The sequence below is a fragment of the Trachurus trachurus genome (genome assembly GCF_905171665.1).
Source record: "Trachurus trachurus genome assembly, chromosome: 1".
Taxonomy (NCBI): domain Eukaryota; kingdom Metazoa; phylum Chordata; class Actinopteri; order Carangiformes; family Carangidae; genus Trachurus; species Trachurus trachurus.
The window spans coordinates 5,066,005-5,077,388 of NC_139891.1; positions in this window are offsets into that span (position 1 = coordinate 5,066,005).

Consider the following 11,384-nt stretch of genomic DNA (forward strand, 5'->3'; position numbering starts at 1 on the left):
ACTTTCCATTTAACATGTGAGTGCTTAACTTAATTACACGAGTGTTATATGAGACACTCCTAGTCACAATGGGTTGTTAAATACAAATAAGCAGTTTATAAAGAGCTACAACTACAAAGGGAACTACAGAACATGTGTGTACGAGGTTTCTAATGAACGGACATAGGAAGTTCTGAGAGGTCCCATAATTTAGGTTTAGCTTTTTTTTTTAAAACAGAGAACCTAATAACTGAGTGCACCACTGCGACAATATCTGTGCTCCTCCCTGCACCGACAAAAAGAGGACCTGGTTTATAAAATACTGCAGGTTGCTAAAGATGCATCTGTTTGTTGCTTTCCCATTTAAAGATTGTGAAGTAAAAAAAAAAACCTCTGCTTTTAGATGAGGTGCACTTCAGTCTGAAACAGCAAAAAAAAAAAAAAAAAAAGTGTACACGGAAACTTAGATGTCTGAGAGGATCAGAGTGGATGACAGGCTCAGATAGGTCAGGCTGTATTCCATGTCCTGCCTTGGGGCGAACTGTCACGGCCCCCTCGTATGTGGCCATTGTGACAGTCATCATCTGTGCCTTCTAGACTAAAAGAGACAGGGATGGAGGGGGACCAGACATGCTGGGCTGCTATACGTGATTATATAGGCCACTATGTTTGTCAGAGTAAGTGAATATAGCTTCAGGCCCAACTGCCCTTGTTGGGTTTTCATGTGTGTCTGCAGGGGCTTCATGTTTACTACCCAGTGAATGAGACATTGCTTTCACATCCCCAAACCTGAGCATCGGAATCTCCTTTTTTTTTTCTTTCTAAACTGTGACCCTGTCTCTTCTTTGACTTGACTTGTGTTGGCTTTCTCTGATATCCCTGGATAGTGAACACAGGGGCTGCAGTGACATCAATGGTGCCATTGTTTTGAAACACAGCAGCCTCTTTATCTTGAAAATTAGCCAGGAATTAAAAGAGTGGGATTCGTGTGGGACTGCAGCTCATGCTGGCCCAGTCAAAACCACCTGTCTTTTTGGTTTCAGCACTGATTTAATATTCACATTTTGGTAATGTGGCCTCATTTGCCGTTGATTTTTTTGTCAGTTATTTTTGTGTTGAAGCAGCTCAGTCTCACTGAGGCTGCTTATAGGTACACTAATCGAACTCACTTGCAAAAGGTTCTCCATATGTTCTTTTTCTCCGTTTCTATAATATAAAACAGCACACACATGCGTCTACAAAGTCAGATAAATGTCTGAGAAATTCTTGGAAAATCCTGGAGTCAAAAGATGTCTGTAGTGGAGTCTGGCAGATTTGGCTCCAGTCTTGCCCTGTAACCTCTCAGCAAACAGACCATGAATCTCCCTGTATGGCCAACTCTGTCTTTTATTCCAAGGGCAGGACACACTGATATGATGTCCCTGCTGTACAATACTTGCCTGTTTGGCTCTCTCTGGTCCTCTGCCTCACTCACACCCCGCAGGAAATGGCCCCATTGTCCTTGGGAGAGGAAGTGGCCTGGAGCAGACCACTCGCTCAGTGGACTGATGGAGGCTGGTAAATTATTAATCATCACCTACAAATGGAAGACATGCAGGGGATGGTGTTGGCTGCCCACTGAGGAATACTTTGAAACATTTGAGCTGCAGCGCACCACCTGTGCCAGGAGAGAGATGGTCTGCTCTTTGAGTAATAAAGACTGTTTTTGTGGCTGTTGGCAATTGCTGAGGATGTGAGACTGAGGTAAGTCTAACTGAAGCAAGAACATAAAATAAAACAATATAATAGGTCTGGTTTGTCATTTTCCCCCCTATTCAGTTAGAGAATCTCATTATGACATTATCTATAAAAAGATGAGCTTGACAGTTCATTTTTGAAACAAATGTGGCCACATTAACTACAAATGATCAAAATTAAGCTATAATTAATTTGTTTTGATGTAGGTATGCACAAAGGTTTAGAGAGGCAGGTCTTTTGAACCACTCATTGTACAATATTTTGGTTCATTCAGATATTTACCACTAGAGGTAGACAGAGACTCGCACAATCAAGACAAGAGACATCTGTTTTGGGCCGATCAGATGCGTGTATGTGTGTGTGTGTGTGTGTGAGGGCGCCTGTGCACATTCTCGGGCTGGTTTGGTGCATGTCTCTCTGGGTTAAAATAGCTCAGCATTTGCTCCGGTCACACATGAGAGTCTGTTTTGGGGGATCCTGATAAAGTAAGAGTGACAGCTAAAAATAACTACAGATGTTCTTGTTATAGCACAGACAGATGTCAGGCTTGTGAAGATCTCTGTTCCAAAGGGACTAGTTAAATTAACAATTAATTGTCATTTGTCTGTTAGCAGACTCAACGTCAGATTATCTACAAGAGTTGAGGATGGACGTCACGTCACCTGCACATGAATGCAGGCTCTATCAGTTTAACCATAAATATCCATGGTGTGATGTGAGTTCTCTTGCTTAAAATACTTTGCATGTGACCAGTTGCTTCTGTTACCACATGAGAGTCTAGTCTATTATATCTCAGATATGTTACACAGAAAAGAGTGATATTTAGCCTACTCTAGATATAGCCTAAGTCAGGCTACAATGCAGGATTAAAGCCAAAATCTTTAAATAGATCCCTAATTGTGCAAAAGTCAGTGTCAAATTTTGGGGTTTCTACTTTTCTATACAACTACAATTACTCACTTTTTCTGTTGGATGATGTATCCCCCCCCCCCCCCTTTTTATTTATTTTTTATTTTTTTTTACACAGAACTACATATCCCATGATGCCCCGCTCATGAGATGACCAAATGGAACACAGAGCGGACCAGCCGCTGTGACAGCTGAGTTTCAAGTTTGCTGCGGGGAGACTTCAGCTCTGACCGCGACCTTGAATAGACACGAATGAAAGCAACACGTAAGTTTAACCCCTTCCCTGTTTCTTTACCTCTCGTGTTTATTTCACTCACAGCTCTGTTGTAGACCTGTCGCTGTGCTGTGTTTCTTTCTTTCATTGTTCAAACTTGATGCGGGGATATTTGAGCAGCGCCGCGCAGGGTGGGTTTCCTCCTCCCTTCTTCTCTCCGTGGGTGGAAGTGGACGGTACGACTCCAGTTGTCCACTTTATAACATCCTCCAAACACCAAACTAAAGCTTTGGCTCCTCTGCTTTAACCACGGCCTCTCTGCGACACTTTGACCCGAGGTTAATGAGACACTTGTTGTCATTTGTATCAATTTGTTGTTTGACACAGTGTAGTTGTTGCTAACGAGTCAGACTGGGGCTTGACCTCCGGTTATTTTTTTTTTTTTTTTTTTTTTGCCAATTATTTTCTCATCACCATTATAACTGCCGCCTCATTGTGTGTGAGCATTTATCAGGACGAGTTTCTGTTGTTACAGCAAACACAGTAACTTTTGACTGTAGCTAATTATTACAGCCTGTCGGTGTAAAGCGTCGCCTTTCATCTTCAAACCCTCCTCTGTCCAAACAGTCCAGGGCTGGAAGTTGGTGAAGTCATCTCCCTCCTGTTCATCCTGCAGTAGCCCAACAGCTTGGGTGCAGTGTACTGTAGCTGACCCTTTATTTACACTGTAGAGCACAGACTGACAGAAGGTGATGTGCACCCTACAGTATGTACACATGCGCTAATGGGAGATGAATGCCACCTTTGTGTGTAAACTGCACATTATTCACTGTGTGCTGCACTCAGTTGGTTGAGATGTGACATGCCAGGGACAGACTGTTAACTCAACACAAACTACAATGAAGTCTGGCTATGATATATCAGTGTGATATGAACTCTCAAGTTAAAGCAATACTTACCTTTCTGGAACTTTTGCACATTTCTTTGTCTAAGTTAAAATGCTATTAATAATCTGATGATACATTAAAATGTAAGAGAAACCCAACAGGGTTAAAAACTCATCATTTTTTCATTCTCATATAATTCTGAGAAAAGTCTGACCAATAATATTATTCGGTCCGATTAATAAGATTTGACGAGCGACCGAACCTACTTAATATGTAATCACTTTGTGCACCCCTCTCCTCCTCTCCCCCCTCCCGACCAGGAAGAACGCTTATTGACAGAGCAGTTGCAGGACATGAGCAGAGGAGACTAGAGTCACAACACACACTAGAAAGAAGGTTTTTGGAAATAAATAGTTTTTTAAAAGACCAATTACTGCAGCCGCAGCTGGTCGCGGAGTTTCATGTCTGATATTGTAACGTTGATAGTGATCAGCCCCGAGTGATACTCTATAAAGCATCCAGTGCTAACGGCTAGTGGGCTAGGCTACTGTTAGCTCCCTTAGCTCTGTGAGTTCTCAGCGGTCCGGACCCGGTTGAACTCCGGACCGGCGCGGCTCGACTCGGCTCGGTCTGGATTTATTTTGGCCATGAACCAGCGCATCAGGTGGCGCTGGTCCGGCCGCCAGCCCGGCTCGTTGAGAACTGTAATCTGTAACAATCACTTCCCCTGCGTCTCCAGTAGCAGTAGGCTAACAACAGTTTATTATAAAACTCATCAGTCATCATCACTGAGTCCGTTTATACGGTTTAAAACTCCGGTGTTGTGTTTGTTTGTGTTGTTCCCGTTTCACTCGCGTTCCTGTTCTGTTTACCGTTGCCATGCCAACGCATGCAGCAGGGAGGGAGGGGGCTCGTGGAGATGCGGCAGGAGGGAGAGGTGGGTGGGACCTTCTTTTTACAGTCTATGGGTGGGACTTGTGAGGGAGGTGGAGCTGTTGATTTTCAAATGTTTGTGCTGTGCTGAGTGAAATGCCAGATCGGTAAGTATTGCTTTAAGTAGGTATAGGATTACAATTCTTATGACAAAGGGATAGAATAACGTGTCTTTGTGTTTTTCCTTCTATGCCGCCTCTATGTTTCTTCGGCTTCTTTTTAAAAAAAATGGCAACATTAATAACTTGTTATTTGGCCTAAATAATTATACTTTAAAAAAAGAAGAAACATTTTGGCCTTGGCGCCACTACACCGTCTAGAAACAAAATCTAGAGGGAACACTGGCGACTTGTTCTCTTGCCAAAGGTTTATTCCTCCTGATTATATCAACCAAAACTGGATGGAAGTCTTGTGAGAGCATTTTATGACAGAGGCTAAGACCTGATTCTGGTTGAGGATGAAAAATGCAGTGAAGAAATGAAAAAACACAGTTAGGCTACATCCCAGCTCTGACTAACATCACAGTTTTAATCTCTGGGTAATTTTGATTGTCTGTTCTCCCTCGGTTTTAGTTCCTGCAGATGTATTGTGACTGAAATCACAGCAAGGCAACATCTAGTTTCAGTTCCAAGACTGAAAAACTAAGATTACTCCCAAAGAATAGTTTCAGCTCAGAGAGTTCAGCAAAGTTGAAACATTTCAAGCTACTTATGTTTTTAGAAAACATCATGAGTGAGGTCATTGAATGTTGTTTCTCTTTCTCTTTGTGATATGGCTGTATCAGGTGTCATCTGAGATAACATGGAGGTGGGAGTCTTGTTTCTATTTTAGAAGAAGAAGTGCCAGATCCATTAGAAACCACAATGTCCTTTTTTGGTGAACTTGCAATGCTTAAATAAGACTGACTGATAATTACACTGTAAACATGCAGAGCAGAAAAAAAACTACAAATGTCGGTTGTTGTCAAAGTGAAATAGTGATCAGCCTTTCCTTTCTTGGTATAGTATGATGGCTATGTGACGCAGAACATAAAGGAAGACAGTTAGATAGCAATAACAGTGGTGGCATTAGTTTCTGTGTTCATGTATTCCCACTACTCTTGTTATTATTTTGTTGTTGTGACTTATCCCCAGTATTACATTAAGCCAGATTTAACAAACAGTAGCGGCCTCTGTGAGCCGCATGTTAAATTTATCCTGTACACAGTAGTGCTTTTGTCTATAAATAAATATCAGTGTTTTAACCTCTAAGATGTGTTTAAATTGTAAACGTTCATGAGGACATGAGTCCAAATAATGTCAAGGTAGACGCTCTGAGGAATCTTTCATGTTATAAACGGCACATTCACACATATATAAAGATATCTGTTTAATGTAGAGAGGGCTTCACAACAAAAAAGTTTGTTCATATGATAATTAATCACTGATAACTATCTGTACTGTAAATCAGTCACTAGCAGTGCTGGAAAACAGTTGGCTCTGTGATAAAGGCTTAGCTACAGTTGTAAATCTAATTTGGCTATACAATAAAAAACATATCCTGGAGCTTTGGAGTAACTGCAGATGACTGTGTCCACCAGGAAGAGGAAAACTCTGACCTGCTGCCTCATTACAATAATATCCTTGATAATTGCTGACTCACATAGCCTATCACTGCCTTGTTCTTCTCATAAGTTGCTATATTCACTGTGTCCCATATACACAATAAGCACACCTTTCTCTGCTATATTCACTGTGTCCATATACACAATAAGCACGCCTTTCTCTGCATGTCCCTCCCCCCTCTTTGATTTCTCCTTCAGCTCCACCTCCAGCCGGTCTCACTGTTGCTCTCTCCCTCTCTCCCGCTGACAGGACACACTCAGGACAGGACACCGGCCGGTGAAGCAGCACTAGCAACAGAAATGATTTAATTTGATGGGGTTCAACTTAAAAGGACAGCACCTCCCCTCCATAGATCATCACATGCTACGATAACTACTGTAGCAGCACAGTAAGTCTGTTTCAGTTATTTAAACAGTACTGTAGCTGATGGGCTAATTCAGTGTTATTAGCATCTTAGCATGCTGTGTCTGTTGCTGGACTCTGTGTCGATCAGCCTTAATATAGCCACAACCTTTACTTGTATGTTCGTTTCCCTTCCTGATACCTGTCATATCAACAAAGATGAACCAAATGAAAGGTTGTTTTGTTTGTTCCTAACTTTGTCAAAAAAAGAAGAAAAAAAGTGTGCTCTCCCACCATAAGACTCCTCATTGCTTTGCATTATTTGAATCAATTATGGCCATTTAACAATTTTGCTTAAGGCTCGTCTCATTTGAACCAACCATGTTGGTTAGATGTACCGCGCAATTTGACTTTCTGTTTGAACTTTACAAACTTTCTCAGTTTGTCTGTGAAGGATCAGATCAGATGTGAGAGTGAGAGGAGGACTTCCTCTTTTATTCATGTTCATCTGTTTCTAAATTCAACACAGCAAAATACCTACAGTAGCTATGTGTTTTCTGTGTGTGTGTGTGTTACACACTGAATGCAATCCAGCTGAGCATCCGTTTAATCAGGTATGCTGGTTGTAAGAAGATACTGTCTGTTCATGTGCCTCTGCTCACGTACACATAAAAATTAAAAAGACAATCAAGACATCAAGAGTAGGCTACAACATGTATTTTAGGACATTCAAATGAATTAAGTTGTTTCAAAGTGCACCCTAAAGTGCCTAAGCCCGCTGGCTCCTCTGAATGTGTTACTGTAGCAGAAAATAATTGTAGTCTTTTAAGCCCCAAAAAATCATCAGAACATGGGAGAGCTTTTGATTTTCGTTGATGGGAATTTGCAGTCTGGAATAATTATTTTAACCTTGGCTCTGGGTCTCTTAGTAGCAATTCAGTTTGAAAGGTCATGGCAGTCAGTAATTCAGCAGCCTGACACTGTTACACTTGCCTAATTTTTAACTCTGAGTTGCTGGATAGTTGGAACATAAAGTTTTGTGTCTCCCTCTCGGAGCAGATTTGACTAAGTTTTGAGTGAACAGAGCAGCAGACCCTTTTGAGAGTGAGTGATTGGTATTTGGCTTTTTGTGACCACTTTCTTCTCATGTGGAATTGCTGTCCAGATATAGCTCTCCCAGTTGTCCGGGTGACATGAAGGACCTCTGTGCACCAGCCTGTTGTTTCCCATGCTCTTTTTGTCCACTTCATCTCATTTATGTCTAATCCCCTCTCAATGCCATTCTCTGTCTTAGCACTGCACAATTACCTGCAAATTTAATAACGGATTAATTCTTTGTTTATGGCTTAAATCACCTAATCACATAAAAATACTAAACATCCATGGATTCCAGCTTCTCAAGAGACGTTTCAACTTTTCCTTGCCATGTAAACAATATCTTAGGGAATTTGCACTTTTGGTTGTTGTTTAAATTTGAATTGTTAACTGTTTTGTGGGATATGAATGCTCGATACATTTAAAAACAGGATTTGCAGACTATTCACTATCTGAAATACTCAGTTGCAATACTTCTTTCCTTCCATTTGCTAAGTGACTGCATCTTTATCAGTCCATTTGCCGTACCTTTACAGTGCTTTTAAATTAAACACAATATTTGTTTTGTATCAGACATCATATCCTGGCTTTTGTCATGATGTGGCCTTTATGCTTAGCTTACAGTATGCAAACCTGTGCCTAATACTACAAAAGTGGTACTAATAATATCTCTTGAAGAGAGTAGTTGAGGTGACACGGCTCTCACATGCTCACTTACTAACTCACCTAGTTAATTAGGTCTCCTTTATGACTGATATCACAGAATGACTAATAAACGTGTCCTTTTTAAGCCATGTAAGTATAGGTTGTTAATCATTAACCAGTGCAAGTGTCATTTCCAGCCACGAGAACATAATGGTTGTATGTATTAAGTGTACTGTAAGTCTGGCACACTGGTGTGGAGCCCACTAGTTAAGAAATATTTAAGCTGTGGCTAAATTAAAGTTGAAGTCCACCCATTAAAAACATTGAACTTTTTTAAATTCTCTTAAAATTAAAAACATTCAAAGTTGGTAGATTTATTGTACAATGGTGCATTAAACAACATCACATACCTCGGAAATATACAGGCTTTACATTTGTTAGGGTCAGATGTCAATGTCATGATGATTACTCAAACTTTAAAAAAAAAAGGAACATTTTGTATTGTTAATCATGTTTTTTTTTTTTTTTTCAATTTAGTGCTATACCTGTATCATTTAGTACATCTCCTGTGACAGTCACAGATATTGTAACCTGAGCAGCAGAATATTGCATTGCTTGGAAGTACAGAGACATAGACTCTTTACTGTCTTTACTCAAACATCATTATTGCAGTCACGTTGGTCCATAAATGTCTTGTGATTTTGTGTGTGTGTGTGAGGAGGTTGTAGGTATTGTGGACTTAATGGTGTGCTCAGATCGTGAACTGATGCACGTCCTGTCTGCTTATCTCTGTGCTTTAATGTGCTGTTGATGTACCGTTAGGTCATGTCCTCTTAGCTGATGAGGTTCAAATATTTATTCCAGCATACAAATGATCCATTTCCAATTAATGGAAAACATTTATAAAACTTGTCTGTGTAAGTTTTGAATACTGTCTCTTTTGCTGACGTTGTAATATCAAACTGTGTTACTAAGGTGTAATAGTGCAGTAGAGCAGAGCCATTTGGCCCAGCCTCTAAAATTGTGACATGACATTTTATCATGAAATATCTGCAAACATTCAGACCCTGAATGACTGTGATGTCATACAGACTGGATGTAGACCCAAAGTAGCCAGGCCTAATTTTTTATTCAGTATTGTTAATTTGACTGGATGATTTTACTACCCCCTATATTCCCTGTAACCACCTGTTAAATAGAAGTAAAAACCAAGGATATGATGACTACTAAATATTTTTATTTGATTAATTAAAAGTAAATGTTGAAAGATTTCATGTTGATTACAAAATGAATGGTCTTGCTCATGTACAAACCCATTTGTGAATTATCAGCTCCTGCACACATATCAAACTTCCTGAATTGAGCGCCTTAGTTATGTGAATACTTAGTCTACCTTAATAGAGTGTTCTGTTGTGGAGTTTGAAATGAAGTTTGAAATGAAGCCAAACAACAGGACATGTTGGTGAAAAAGAGTAAAGTACATTAAATAGTGACCAGTGAGTTAGACATTAGGAAATTTCACATCCATTCATGTTTTTTTAAGGATAATGCCATGATAGGTTTTGTCGCACATGTCAACGTGTTAAGCCGTATAGACATGATCATACTGTGTGTATTTGTGTATTATTACTAAAATGCTTAGTGCTCTCTGTCTTTCTCTTCACATTCCTGTCTGCCTCACAATTATATAGTATAAAAACTTAAAAAATGTGAAAATAAATGTTAAAGGAAAATTTGGTCATTAATGTTGTCATTTTTAGTTTTTGTTCCAAAATATGTCTAGAAAAATAATTCTTACCTAAACACCCTCCATTTTAAAGCCCCAGTATGTAACCTATTTGGCTTTTTATTAGCAAAAATCAAATATTGCTTTCATAAATACGTATTTCACTGAAGTGGAATCACACCCGCATACAAATGAAAGCTTTCTCGTACCTTAGAATGAGTTGTTACAAGTCGTTACAAATACATAAGTGGGCGACGCACCGAACCGAGGCGGCCGTGTTGCACGGCCATTTTTTACGTTGAGTGGCAGCGTGACCGTAGGTAACCACGGAAACTAAGTGGAGCTGTGGGCTCGGCCTGTTAAAACTGTCACCATAGAGTGCCGAAGCGGAAGCAGGAAGTAACGGCCCCATGGGTCCTCAATTCGAAAAAAGGCTCCATAGAAATGAACGAGACTGCAAGATTTATTTCGTGATCCGTTTGAATTGTGCCATGAGAAAAAAATATGTCCTCTACCTGTTTAAAACATCACGTTTCATGCCGAGAAATCAGCAGTTTATCGTAAAACGGCAACAGAAGAATGTATTTTGTGTGAAGACGCTCCACGGACTACAGATCTGTCCCACAAAAAATACGTCACCAACTGACACGGGAAAGGGCGGCATTTGGTGTGTGACGTCACCTACGCGACTTGTAGTCTTTCTGGTTACGGATTCTTCCGAATTTTATTTTACAATAGTTTTACAACAAACTGCTGATTTCTCGGCATGAAACGTGATGTTTTAAACAGGTAGAGGACATATTTTTTTCTCATGGCACAATTCAAACGGATCACGAAATAAATCTTGCAGTCTCGTTCATTTCTATGGAGCCCTTTTTCGAATTGAGGACCCATGGGGCCGTTACTTCCTGCTTCCGCTTCGGCACTCTATTGTGTAGTGTGAGGAAGGACGGAGGCACTGGTGTTACATTCAGGTGCAGTCAGGCAGACGGCCGTCGACAAACCAACCGGATGTCATTTTACTCCACGAGAGAAAGACGGTAAAATGTGGGTCAGGTAAACAATACGACATCACCATGACAACATATTGTCACGCCTGTATTGTTTTGCCTCGTGCTGGCGGACCACTTGTTTACATAGACGCTTGTTTATCCTGTTACATGCAGCGTCTGTTGTCTGTCTGACGTCTGCCCGATTTCACGTGAATGCAACATCAAGAATACGTTCTGATATGCAACCGCACCGCTAGATGGGGGGAATTCCTACACATTATACCTTTAAGATACACACAAAACTGTGTGACATCCTTTTGG